Source organism: Eurytemora carolleeae, unplaced genomic scaffold (genome assembly GCF_000591075.1).
Source record: "Eurytemora carolleeae unplaced genomic scaffold, Eaff_2.0 scaffold1246, whole genome shotgun sequence".
NCBI lineage: Eukaryota > Metazoa > Arthropoda > Copepoda > Calanoida > Temoridae > Eurytemora > Eurytemora carolleeae.
Genome location: NW_019397146.1, coordinates 24256 through 39439, shown reverse-complemented (window position 1 = coordinate 39439; position 15184 = coordinate 24256).

Sequence of the window (15184 nt, the reverse complement as noted above, 5' to 3'; positions counted from 1 at the left end):
TGTAAATACATGCTATGTTATACAATCCCCGAACCCCTAAACTTCAAACACTAAACAGTAACCAGACGTCAATTTTCAAAAATGAACTTTTTAAAAATTATTTAACAATAATGGTGATTACGTAATGAAAAGTGTAAGTACAGTGAGACCCTTTAAAACTGTGGTATTCAACTGATCACGTCTCATCTATTCCACGGTTGTATGGGTCTTCCTGTACATATTGACAATTAAAATATTCAGTAAACTATACTTTAAGAATATTTCGGACCATAGATTAATTAACAATAACAGATAGTTCACTAGATGTCGTTTTTGCAAGATTTAGGATTTTTTTGTTCACAATAACCTTGAGACAAAAGCTTGAAGGAGTTCAGCGTAAGCTCTCTCTCTGTCTTGTCATTCAACGCAGCATGCGCGTAACTCCCTTTGGCTTCTATTTCAGGGTTAATGTGAACGAAAAAAAAACCAAATCTTGAAAAGATGACATCTAGTGTTCTATCTGTTATTTTTAATTTATCTATTTTTGAACATTTTTATATAAAATTTGCATGAAATTTATTATTAAATTTCACCCATTGATAGTATATTTTGATATTTTCTTTAAAATACTTATTTGTGTATAATAAGTGAGTAAGTTTTTGACGAATTTTGAATGAGAGATCAAAGTATGAGTAAACAAGTTACTCAGCAATATGAATACGCCACGGTGAAATGTACACAAATCCTATCCCCCATCATACGATATACAGGGTGTCCCGATAAACATGGGAATTAAATGAAGATTTCTATATCTTCGATATCTTCTTTGTTCCATGTGGGATTATTACGTAAACATAATTTTGTAGCATCACAGTTAACACCAAAAGCTACTTGCTTCGGGATTTTCAAAATGCAGTCTGTCATTTTTTTACCTTGAAAATTGACGGAGATATTAGGAAATTTGTCCAGATTCCAGACTCAACAAACCTGTTCAAGTCTTGAATATCTCCTTCAATTCTAAAGATAGAAAGAAGGTAGACCAGAATGCTCATTAGACTTTTTTTGATGCACTTTATGTCAATTATGAATTATCGGAAATCAAAGACGATATTTCTGTTGTCTCTCAATTCCCATGTTTATTTGGACACCCTGTACAGTTTACAATATACAATGCATGGTAAAATATATATTTTTTTACTTTACTTTTGTAATCTATACAAATGGGATTGTTTTCTAATTGAAACTACATATAATAATACATCAATTTTATTTAACTTTTTGAATAATGAAATATAACAAAATAGATTCCTCTGGCGTCTCATCAACCCAAAAAAGACTTGGGTCCCATTCTATTTCCAATTATTGCGATACAGTTTATACAGTTTTGGAAGACCCTCGATCTATACTAATCTGCCAAAAAAATAGCTTTTTTCTAAAAAAGCTCAATATTGGTTTGCAAAATCCACTTACAGTAAAAAATTTGCAAAACAAACTAAACATGTTGAAAAGCCCTTGAACCAGTAATATTAAACATGAAAAATTGCCAAAACCTAAATGTATGCTCAAAGTAAATGTGCAAATTCTCTTTAAAGGAGTCTGTGGAAAAATTTCCACTAATTGCACAAGCAGAATAAATTATGATTTAAAGGGACTATAAGCGTAATGTCAGGTAACCCTAATATTCCTAATGGTACCCTTGATGCACATATTCCCTTAAAAGCTTTGTCTGATTAAGTTCGAATTACATATCAATAATTTTAATTTTGAAAGCTTATTATTTTAAATTATGGCTTCTTCTTCAAAAGTGATTTGCCCATGAAAATCTATAGGAATAATCAAAATTAAACACTTTTAAACCTAGAAAAAAACGATAGCAATATCGATCAGACAATATTTCAATCTTTCAATCGGACAATGCCATTTTTGCAAAGAGGGTCACTCAGATAAATTTTATAGGATGCTCGATCTTTAGTCTTGACTTCATAAAGTTGGTATAATATTTCAATTTGATTTTTATATAAACTAGCCTTAGAGGGCGCTTCGCGCCCATCTTCTAAATTAATTGTGAACATGTTCTCTATGTGTACATCGAAAAACAAAACAAAAATAATTCGCGGATTTCACAAAAAATTTTGTGGATTTTCAAAATTTTCAAAAATTTAATGAAGATCGAATTTTGATGGAGACAAATATTTGAAATTTTGATCATTTATAAACCTTCCCTGGGGTCCCTAGATGTCCCACACAAAATTTGGGCCCGATCGGTTCAGCCGTTTTGACGTTTATTGGATACAAACAAACAGACAAACAAACAGACAGACAAGCCAAATTTATATATAGAAGAAGAAGAAGTGCAAATGCATTTTAAATTGGTGTATTTTCATTGTTCTAAGAAAAGTTGTAAGCTCCCTCCTGATCCCTGGATAATCTCCTTGGTTTATAGTTTACAAAGTAATAAGACTCCTTCAGATCCGACACAATCATGATACCGTAGTGGGGAAAGTAAAAAAAAACGTTCTTTGGGGGTTTGAACACTACTGTGAACCCAACCAAGGGTTCTAAAACTTGTATATAGTACCGTGCAGTTCATTACTCCCAGAACTCGTCAGTAGGCACGCAGCAACAAATAAGAGAAGTTCCATAGAATATACATTCGCTATTTTGGGCGAATGTCGTTTTGAAGAAGAGTTGATCATCAGTATGTATACTTAAACTTGTAAATATAGTTTGTGTGTATACCCATGTTTCATTATTCCACTCAATCTTAGTCTTTTACTTTCAGTCCTACAGTCAAGTCTATACTATAGGTTGCCAACCAAAAAATATACATGAAAAATACACACCCATTGCCCAATCTCATACTGGAGAATTCTGCCTAAATCATCGGGATAAAAATGAAAAAGATGGATTAAATGTGTAAAGAAGAATAAGCAGCAAAATCAAAGTAATTTTTTAACAATATGTGTTAAAAAATCTTAATTTTAAAGATGAACAATTTAAAAAAAAGTATTTAAAGTTTCGAAAATTCTAAAATAAATTACGGTAGGTCTCTGCTAATAATATATTGGCTATAAACAAATAGCCATGTACACTGTGCAGTTCATTTCTGATTGATTAAACTAAGCTGTGATCTCGTAAACCTTTGAAAGAGTCTAAAACGCTATAATAGCATCTTAATATAACTTACAGAATACTAATGAAAATGAAGAAATATCAGAGTTGTTACGCGAGCAATGCTGCGTGTATAAAGTCTGCTTGTCACCCCTGTGTATTTCTGAGTTCTCCCTGAAGATCTGTACGGAATGTATTGTGAAAGAACTAGTTTTAGGAACTGTTTACAGACTGACTACGCAGGCGCAAGATTTCTCGCGGAGTAGTGAATAGTTTATATCAGTATATGTTTATTCGTCTTGCAAGTTTTAACCGTGTCCAGAATTCTGGGATCACTGTGGTAACTATTTTTATATATACTTATGCTTATCGTTTTGATTATAGTATGATTGATATTTATATATGTGTTTGTTGGTTCCTAGCCACAGTTTTTTAATGCCTGAGTGAATTATTTGTTGTATTCGTATGATTTATCACTCAAAGCTTTTTCTGTGGGTTTATTAAACTTATTTAGATTGAAGGCTCAGAGAAATAAACGTTCGGAACCTTACTATCATCCTTTTATTATGAAGAGCGTTGAGAGAAGGGAGTCTTACGATCCGGTCCTGAGAAATACCACATGGTATATATATTAGGTCTTTAGGGAAATCGCTAAGTAGCGAAACAAGAGTGATAAGATAAATCTTAAAGGTTATAATAAGGACATAAAAAACTTTGTAATCGATAAAAATATTTATCATAATAATTAATGAGAGAAAAAGTTGTTCACGTTTATATTTCAAGGGTGGCAATTTAAAATTAAATTTATTAAGTTTATAAGGAAATGCAGATTATGTCCCATGCCCCACCTGAGTTTATTCTGTCCTATCTTGAAAATATAAATTCCAACAGTAGGTTTTAGGCTGAAATTTCTCTCAACTGGAAAATCAGAAAAACTTTCTTTTCAAAGGAAATATATAGATTCATATGACTTCCGTTTCAGAATCTTTTTTTTCTTATCTTAACCTGGTTATTCCTAAAAATGAAGGTTCTAACTGGTTAGTGTAAAGTGCATGTAACTTGAGCAAAATTATTTTGACTACAATTTTGAAATATGATGAAATAGTGATGGGCTTGGTACTGTTTTCTAGAACTTTGAAGGTTTTTAACTTTTAAAATGCTATAAACTTGCAAATGCTCTTACGTTTCAAAACTGTATTCTGGAAAAGTTTTTTTTTAAACGATGCACCATTTTATTGTTAGACAAAATAAATATAATAGAAAACTAACGTAATAAGGAAACAAACCAAAAACGATTGGTTTAAAATATTGAGATTTTGGTTCGTTTTTCGCATGCATCTTCTAACTTTTTTGGTTAAAATTGTAAGGTTCGTTTAATCAAAATTAGATATTTTGCTACAGTGAGAACCAGAAAACTATGGAACAGAAAGACAACATCTCCCTGACTTAAGGCTAAACGCTGGGCTTTTATACCTACTGCGTAAGTCCTCAGGCATACTGCCTTGATGCCTGTTTTACCCACAATAGACTAAATCAATATTTAGACCTACTTCCAGTCATTGGATTTCAAGATTGTATAACTCTTTGCCTACAGCAAAAGCAAGTAAATTGCACAGATTTTTGCACAGAAGCTTTTAAAGAGAATTTGCACATTTTCAGTTATTTTCTTTAATTTACATTTAGGTTTTGAAAATTTTGCAAATGTTTTTGCATATTTGAATTCGCTGGGTCAAGGGCTTTTCAAAATTTTATAATTTTTTGCAATTTGCGCAATTCATTTTTTTGCACATTTTTGCTTAATAACTAGATTTCCAAATAAATATTTGGACTTTTGCAAAGGAAATTGAAAATTTGCTATTTTTTGACAGATTATCGAGGTAGAGCCAAAGGGCATTCAAAAAACGTATCAAATGTTATAGATTTGTATCACGATAAGAAAATAGAGAGAGGGGGGGTCAATTTGACCCCCCCCCCCCAGGCAACCAGTCAATAAATCAGAGGTTAGGCTAAAAAGGGTAAAAACTATACTTTAATTGAAATTTTCATCTGAAAAATTTAAATCTGCAAAATTGTATACTGTAAAGAAATAGAAGAAAAAACGAAGCATACCTTTTGGTTCATTTTTTGGATGTATCTTCTCTCAGGGCTTAAATTTGGCAAATTGTGTGGATCGGAAGAAAATGTTTAGAATAAACAATTTGAAATTAATGACACTTCAAGTGAAATGTTATAAATATATAAATTTGCACAGTCATGCAAATATATACTCAATGCGAATTAAAATAAAATAACCTTCAAAGCTTTATAAAAATGATGGATATGCGCTAAAGCAATGTTAATTAATTATTTTTTCTTTTTTAGGCAAAATTGGCAGTGGGAGCCCTTCATAAAGAAAAATTTCCTTAACTTCCCTTTAAAGTAGTTGTAAATAATTAACATCATTATTTACGTGTTTCAACAGATATTAATTTTACTAAAAAAGATCGTGCTTTGATTGTGCAGAAGTTTCTTTGTAAAACTTGTAAAACCTACTTCTCTTCTCTAATATACTGTGGATTAGCATTGAGTTAAAGATTAAAGTAAAAATTTAAATATGTTTTTACATATTTTAACTCTTACGATAGGAGGACAAAAAGTAAAATAAAAATATTTTTTTATTCACTTTTTCATGTGTAAACCCAGATATCTGAAGGATTCCGTTAAATATTATATTTGTTTTAAACAAACTAAATTTAGTCATGTCTCTTAGGGAGTAAGTTCAATTCATTGCATACATCTCTAAAAATAATGTGATATTGAATTTTGAAAATATTCATTTTTCTTGAAATGTGAAATGTAAATAAAGTTGAAAAAGTTGAAAAGAATGCCTGAAGCTTCAAAATTTATTCAAATTCTTACTTTCATCTCTAGCAGTAGCATTGGTTACAGAGGACTAGTACTGGATGTCACCCTTAAGTTTCAACTGTTCGGAGACCGAATTTAAAGAATTTAAACCGGGTCGCTGAACCACCAAAAACCGGTTCCAATTAAGTGTCGGTTTAAATCTTCAAACACTGATTCCAGTTTCAAATGAACCCAACCATTTTTGAGCCACTTCTCTTGGCATAGGAATACACATTAGATTAACCCTAAACAGGGGGGGGGCGTTTGACGTCACTTCTCTCTATTTTTTTGCCCTAACACTCACATTTTTAACATTATCACGTTGAATTTTTTTACTTTTAATGAAAACAAATTAAACATATGTCACATCTTGATATTTTTAAACACAGAACAAAAATTTTACAATTTTATCCTTTTTTTGGGCTTTTTTTCAACCATCCCAGCACCCAAACTATCAAAGTTATCTGTCTCATGTTTTTCAATGAGCTGGTCTAGAAAAATTGGGTTAAGATTATGCTGTTTAAAGGTTTTTCGCGAAATTTTCCCATTTCGTGAAAATATTTTGGGCATTTCTCATTTTGCATTTTTGCGATATGCGACCTAAAATTTCTTCGTTCACTGGAAACTCTAAGGCGGTTTTGCATCAAAGAAAAGATCAATGACCTTTAAAAAATAAAAAAATAAACAGAAGGATATCTTTCTGGACATTTTTGTGAGTGAATTTAGCAGTTTACTGCTTTTAGCAAATTAAATGCAAAACAATTAAGCACATTTTTGAAACCCCTTTTATTGCATTTAATCAAAAAGTTCTTGCTCTTAATAATTTTAATTGAAGTTATTTGAATAAGGTTCCTGGGTTCCAGGGGAATATATGCTGATCAAAAATATGAAAATTATAGTAAAAAAAAAATAAAATGATATTCAGAATAATAAGAATAAAAGTTAAAAAATTGGAATACCAAAATTCTTTAAATCCTGTAAACTGATTAATGTATGTAAATCAAACAGAAATAAAAAAGTGTTTATACCTTACTTTTATTTCGACTTAAAAACAAATATTTACAAATTGTGGCAAAAAGTTTTTAAAATTTATGTGAATTTGGAAAATAGAGTGAGTAAGAAATTTTAGTATATGTATGTACACTGAAAATACATGAATAATGGTCGACTGTAAAAAAAAGCGGGAAGAATTTCACTGTATACTGCATATTCTGGTGCAGGTATTAATAATAAATATCTTGATCAAAACTATCTCAAACCTGTCAATGTTTTTCTTTAAAGAGGGCACGTTTGACTTATCAAAATGAATAAGATATCAATAATTTTTACATTAATTATGGATTACTTTCAATTATGGCTTATCTGTAAATATGGCTTGCAGATTTCTGCAGCAACACAATTGAGGATTATATCAGAAGTAAACACTTTTTAAGCTTGTGTCATTATTCAACCCAATCTTGGCCATTTACTTTTCAAGTCCTTTTACAAGTTTGTACTAAAGTTCTGACTATCTTGTTAATTATTAATAAAATATGCCCAACTGATGGAATGGTATTGAGCTGGAACCTTAGCACTTTGTTCAAAATATTTAATAAATATCATATTTTGATTATTAAAACATGTTTAAACATTTACATTTTAGTATTTTACACAAATCCAGCAAATGTATACATCAGGAAACATAAATAAAAAATATACAAAGGTAAACATAGCAAAATTGTTCAATTAATTCAGTTCTGTTCTTTTGTAAAACATGAATCTTTCTTAAAAGGTCTTTTTTCAGAATACATAGAGTCAGAGCTCCAAACCTTTAAAGGGTTAAGGAAAATCTGCTGATTAATCCAGAATATATCTTTAAATCGTTAAATTCAAGAATTAAGCGAGTTCAGATAAAATTATAATGTTCAAACAGATTTCATTCCGGTAATAATTTTCAGATAGAATTTGTTTCTAAACGTCTAACTATCCATCAGAGCTGACTGTTAGCTGTCAGAGAATATTTAACTAATGGGGTTTAATCATTAATGAACCATCAGAGGATATTTCAAGGATCTTGCTTGGAGGCAACCTGGCACTGAAAATGAGCGTCTTCAACTTTTTTTCAATCATATGGCATTGTTTGTTAACAACCTATTTTATTTGTTAAAATTAAATTGCTCAATTTGGTTTCCGTTAATATTCCATGGTTTTTGTCCATAAACTAAATAGATGATCGTTCAAAATAATTGTTTGTTCAATAGATTCGTTGGTTTAAAATAATTTTTCTTTGAGAAAAGTTGTCCGTCCTTCCAAATAATAAAGGTTTGGCTTGATCAAAAATATGTTTAGAAATGTTTGCTTTCAGAGAATTTTAACTAATAAGTAGACTAATAACTAGAATTTCGCTTTGTAAAGAATTCGATCTATCGATCAATCAATATACCACACAATCTCTATTTATAAATCTGTTTAATGGGACTAAAAACGTAATTTCAAATAACCCTCCATTTTCAGAGCTGCATGTCCTATTCAGGACGGTACATTTAAATTATCTAGATGATTTGGTAAATAAAAAATATACGGCCGCAAGGAATTTTGAAAACTAAAATAAATTCCTTAAATAAGTTTCGTTCTGTATGTGGGTACCTCTGTACTGGGTTTCGTTCTGTGTGCGTACCTCTGTACTGGGTTTCGTTCTGTGTGGGTACCTCTGTTCTGGGTTTCGTTGCATACTTCAAGAAATATAATATTGTTTCAATTTTTCTAATCAATATGAACTTTAAAAATGAAAACAAAAGGTTTGGTCCAGCTCGGATATTCAAATGCATAAACTGGTTATGCGTGATGTACTTTGTAAATCTAAATGAGAAAAGATACAAAGTTACAAAGTTGTAAAAGATGGGTATTCTAGATTCTAGTCTAGTTTCCAGTGTCAGTTGACCCTCCATTTAAAAATCGACGTGTTTCCGATTCACAGCATAGTCCCCTAATATGAACAAAGTAGATAAGATATCGTGAAATGCGATAAATTAACTTGGAAATCTTGATCAGAAAAGGCCGGATCTAAATGGTACCGTTGTGACCCTGACATGCCATTTTTTGCTAAATGTAGAGGATTACTTGAAATAACATTTACAGTCCTTTTTAAATTTCCTTCATATAAAGTTTGTTCAAAGTTTTGCAAGACAAGGACTGTATTGGTTTATATTGGATTATTGCATGATATTTGGCACTTAAACAACTAACCGATAAATCAGGGAAACAGACTTGTTTCCACTTTTCAAATATATTTTTTATTCATTTGTTGGGACTGCAATTATCAATACAATTGGGTTGGTAAAGTATATTAAATAAAACAGATATGCAATGATTTTTGTTTGACAACAATTTTAGTAGCTTTGAATTCAGAACAGTTTTGCTAAACATTTCCGGTATTATACTTCTTTAACAATTAGCTTGGAAACTTCTGGTATTAAACTTCTTTATCAATAATTAGCTTCGAAACTTCTGGTATTATACTTCTTTATCAACAATTAGCTCGGAAACTTCCGGTATTATACTTCTTTATCAATAATTAGCTCGGAAACTTCTGGTATTATACTTCTTTATCAATAATTAGCTTGGAAACTTCCGGTATTATACTTCTTTATCAATAATAAGCTTGGAAACTTCTGGTATTATACTTCTTTATCAATAATTAGCTCGGAAACTTCTGGTATTATGCTTCTTTAACAATAATAAGCTTGGAAACTTCTGGTATTGTACTTCTTTATCAATAATTAGCTTGGAAACTTCTGGTATTATACTTCTTCATTAATAATTAGCTTGGAAACTTCTGGTATTATATTTCTTTATCAATAATTAGCTTGGAAACTTCTGGTATTATACTTCTTTATCAATAATTAGCTTGGAAACTTCTGGTATTATACTTCTTTATCAATAATTAGCTTGGAAACTTCTGGTATTATACTTCTTTATCAATAATTAGCTTGGAAACTTCTGGTATTATACTTCTTCTAAAAACATTTCCGTGGTTTAGACGAGTTCCCCAATCAAGGGATATCCTGGTAATGATCCAGACAGGCAATATACAGAAATTACTACTTCATATCAGTAAAGAGCGGCAATCTTCAAATAACATTTTATTCATTAACACAAGTTTCATGCTTTATGCAATCATCAGTATCACTACTTAATATAGATAGAGATACATATTTATAAAAATAAAAAAGGTTTCTTACTTTATAGTTTTATAGATGTTTATAATATATATAGATTAGAAAGATAATGTAAAACATTTAAAATGAAGAAAAAATGAAAAATTTGAATTTTCGAACAGGTTTAAATAACTGATTTTATTAAAGTACTTCAGTTTTCAAGTATTTCCACAAAATTGATCAGAGCTGAAAATTGGTGGATTTCAGGTTCAATGCTTGATCTTCTCTTTTTCTTAATCTCCAGATTAAATAATGCTTGTTCTCCTCTTGTTATAAATTCGAACAGGACACTATCCACACGGTTACAATCCTGTGACTTATCAACACCACAACCTGGGCGCGATCTTGTTAGCTTTCAGTGTCAATATGGACACTAGTAATCAATTGATCAATGTCTCAAACAGAACACGATCCACACGGCTACAATCCCGTGACTATCAAATAGATCAATACCAATACTCAAGGTACGATTTCAATTTGTATGTTTCAACAAAACCCAAAATACTCTACACTGTATTCGCAGGGTTATGGTTTTACCTAATTTGTATTTAAGGTTATATTTTAAAATTAATAGACGTAATTACAATCATTATCTATATCACATGATTAAGGCAATCATGTTACGCATTACAGCACAGTTTGAAATAGGTGCCTTTAAATGTGCGTATTTATAGGATTGGCGAGGATAGAAATAAAGCCACGCATGTTTATAAGTTGAATGTACGTATTAAAAGGGTTTAAGCTAATTATGATAATTTTAAACATAACATTTATGAATTCAGTCTTTTTTTGAAGATTTTGTGTTTCGTATCTAAAGGATCCTTAAATATTCCTGAATACAGATGTTTGCTGATTGGTCGTGTACAATACTTGTACACAGTAGAACATGCTGTGGAAAATATCGCATATTTTAGCTGATAATCGATCTCAATAACTCTCTTATCTTCAGTACATTTCTTAGGAAACAAGAAGTTGTCAGGATTTGTAAGTAAGAAATAAAGAGAAAATGTTTGATAAAAATCCAAAAACCCTTTAACAGCAATCATAAACTTCAGACGAACTTTATTTTATTGATTTACTTATTGCAAAAAAAAAACATTATAAACTTTGGTTCAACTAAAAACTTGTTCACATAAACTGTTAAAAAAATATAATTAACTATTAAGCATCTACAAAATAAATTATAAATGAAATATTTTGGTTTGGCAAGTTAAAAAAAGTCCAAGACGAAACGACCTCCTGCTTCTAAACGATGAGAAATATTCCACTATCCCATGTAACCGACGGGGACAGTAGGGATGGCAAATGTAAAATGTTACAATCACTCCTGTATGCCGAGTCCATTAGCGCCTGATCCAATCACGGTTAAACCATGTGTTTGTTGTCTATTCTGAACCAATAGAAATAGCATTGCGGTAACATCTATCTTTCTATCTATCATCTAATTAGAGATAATTCCTTATATCGGCGCTATAATTGTATATGAAAATATTTGTGGCCTACTATAGATTAAACAATTCACAAACACATATTTTCCCAGTCTCCTTTTTCAACGAGATTTAAATGTATAATTAATGATATAGTAAATACGAAATAATAATGTAAGATGGTTCAGCTAAAAACACAAAAGAAAATTTAATATTAGCCATTTAATGCTAATGTACGCTAATTCTTTGCTTATGCATAGGCCAGAGCCCAAAACGTAAAATACGCAGGTTATGATCATGAAACACAATATTGGAAACACAGAGCCCAAAACTTAAAATACGCAGGTTATGATCATGAAACACAATATTGGAAACTCGGTTTTTTAAATAGTAATGTTTTTATTACAAACTATTTTTTATGTAATTTCTTTATATCCGGCCGGTTTTCTAATTTCTTAAATTAAACTCTACACAAATGATTATACTTCAAAAAAGGAAACTCTGGATTTTTTTAATTATACTCTCATAAAGGAATTGAATTTTTGTCCTAGACTCTGATTTCCTAATTTCAATATCGCTGCAACCCAATGTTGTAGACTTCTGAAATTTCAAACAATGAATACTGTTAGATCAAATAATGTAAGTTTGAAATATCAGAGGTTTATATTATCAGGTTGCAAAGATATACGGATTAAAAAAATTGAACTTGTGGCAAAGACTCAATTCCTTTCCGGCTCAGGAGCTACACCGAGAGCGTACTGCAGATTTGATTATTATACTAAAGGTTAGGCAATAATCTCCTGTAAACAGTTGTAAAGGTATTTATAGTCTTGCTTTATAGACGGGCAGGTAGACATATATCTGCTTTTTTACAAAGATGGATAATTACGTTTTTTTACTTCTAATTACTCAATTGTTTTCTGTCAATTATTACCAAACTTTTTTGTTTACAAATTCACGCCATAATTTGGTGTGAATAAAATGTCATCATTTCAAGTAGAACTAGAGAATGAACAAAAATATTTGTTTAATGAAACCATGCATGCAAGGTTAATGATGAAAATAGGGAAAGGGGAATACTAAAATTATAAAAATGTTTGACTATGTCAATTTATTATCTAATCATCCTAGTTGTTAAGGTTCTTTGTATTTTGTTTTGCTGTGTCTGGCTGATTCTGTAGTTGCAATAAGATTTTAAAACTCATGCCCCTTGCATGCATGATATGTAAATAAAAACTAAAATATTTTTTTATATATTTTCTTTCCAACCGAATATAGTTCTCTTGACTCTATTTCTTTGTTTTATTTTATTTTACTTAGAAACCAGGTTGTTTTTATTTCTTGAATTATTTATTCATGATAGAAAATTACAAGAACTGAATTTCCATATTCCAGCCTGAAACTTTATAACAGAAGATGTTAATAAATTTTGGAAAAATATTACAGCGCATTATTTCTATGAATATAATTTCTCTTTATTGCAAGGTATTCATCATTTTTACTCTTGAGTCGCTAATTACGTCAAAACAATTATAAATCCTGAATTGATCCCAAAATAATAAATTCTCGGTAACCATGACAAATTATTAATTGAAGGCGTAGTGGCTAGTAGACTGTTTTCTTCGGGCGTTTGTACAGCTGCAGCTGCTGAAGAAACGTTTTCACTTTTCGAAAATCGAAATGATCGTTTCGTTAATAACGTAGAAAAGAACAAAAAGAGAAAAGATCTTTTAGATAAGAAAAGCTAAAAAAGCAGTTTTTTAAATTGTCGATTTTTTAACGAATGTTATTATCTTATTTTTGACGATCGTTGCGTTTATTAGATAACGACTTTGAACAACATACCTTTATTAACAATCGCACGGGGAAAAAATTCTATTTAGATTATTTTTCCATGTTAAAAAGTACAATTCGTCTGTACGCTGCGCACGGTTTTGAAAATTTTGATTGAATAGATGCAAGTTATACTGTGCGTGGTTTACAACACTTTCAAAGTAAAATATAAAGCTGAAGATAAGAAATTAAAATTTTACAAAACATTGTTTTAATCAAAACAAAAGTAATTCTACAAGTTTTTTAGTATTTGTAAGCATGACTTCCTTTTTATTTGTCAGAATATATTTTAATTTTCCTTTTGATACAGGGTGTCCCGATAAGCATGACAACCATCTTTTGGGAAATACGTTTTAGCGGAAAACAATTAAAATTGTGCAGGCGAATAAATGCCGCGTAAATCATGGACAATGTTAAACTGGATCGGAATTGGAGTTACACTCTATGCAAAGATGGCAATGCCCGATTCACAACGGTACCTTCAGAAGCTTTTTCTTTTCAAATATGAATTAGATATGAATGTCGATTATCTAGACAAATGTTTCTTTTCAATGTGGTTTTCAAAAATTTAGAATTTCCTGCAGAAAAAATAAAGGAATTATTAGAAATAAATACTTTTAAATCGGGAAAAAAAACAATATCTTCAATATAATTAATCAGATTTCAAGGTTTCAAGGATAAACGATTGCAAATCAGACATTGTCACTTCTGCAGCGTGGAGGATGAATCGAAATTACGCTTACAGTCCCTTTAATTCAAATGTTTTGGGACACATAGTATTATTTTAAAGTAAAAAACAGCGTCGACTGCCAAAAATAATATTCTCAAAGTAGCAATTTCCATTTTATCAGAACACCCGGTACGAAGATTTTGAATTTTATTTATTCATATATTTCTACTTTGTATTCTTCATTTGCTTTGAAGAAGTCAGAAAAGTTCAAAGTTCAAAAGACAACTTTTTGGAATTTTCTAAATTTATTTGTTTAAAATTTACATAAACCTATGCTCATAAATAAATAAAACATACCAATGTACAACGGAAAGTATACAAGGATGCTTTTAAAATGGTTCCACTGCACGCATCACCTGGCTTCCTTGCTCCCCTGGCTCCCTTGAATCCCCTGGCTCCCTTGGCTCCCCTGGCTTTCTTGGCTCCCCTGGCTCTTCACTCTAATATGGTTAGGGGGGATGGGAGAGGATCTTTATTTAAAACCCAAAAACGGCTCGCAAATTCTTCTTCGATAAACTTAAAGCATTCAAAAATATATATTTTACCTAAAAAAATCGTTTTTCTTGAGAAACTTTTCCACCAAAACATCCTAATCTAATTCTTTTAAATATATAAAATATTCTTGAAAATCCATTCTTGTTTGTTGCTGAAAGGAACTTAATCACTAATTTGTGATTGATCATTGATAATTTTGCAATTAATGCGTGAAACAATTGATAAATACAATCTTTAAAAAAATCAAAACTTTTATTTTGTATGACATTTGAAATTTATTTAATAACTTAAGCCAAATTTTCTAAAACTGTTTTATATAAGTCAACAACGCATTAAAATATCTGAAAACTTATTTGTCAACCAGGAAAATTTTAGATTTTATTTTGTGTGTAAATTGTGCACTCCAGACTTACAATAACGACAAATAAAACGGTTAAAATATGGCTACAGTCAAACCAGCTTGGTAATGGCCTCTTGTTACATATTATTCCCTATCAGGGGATAATTTTTACAATTTTTAATGAAACACT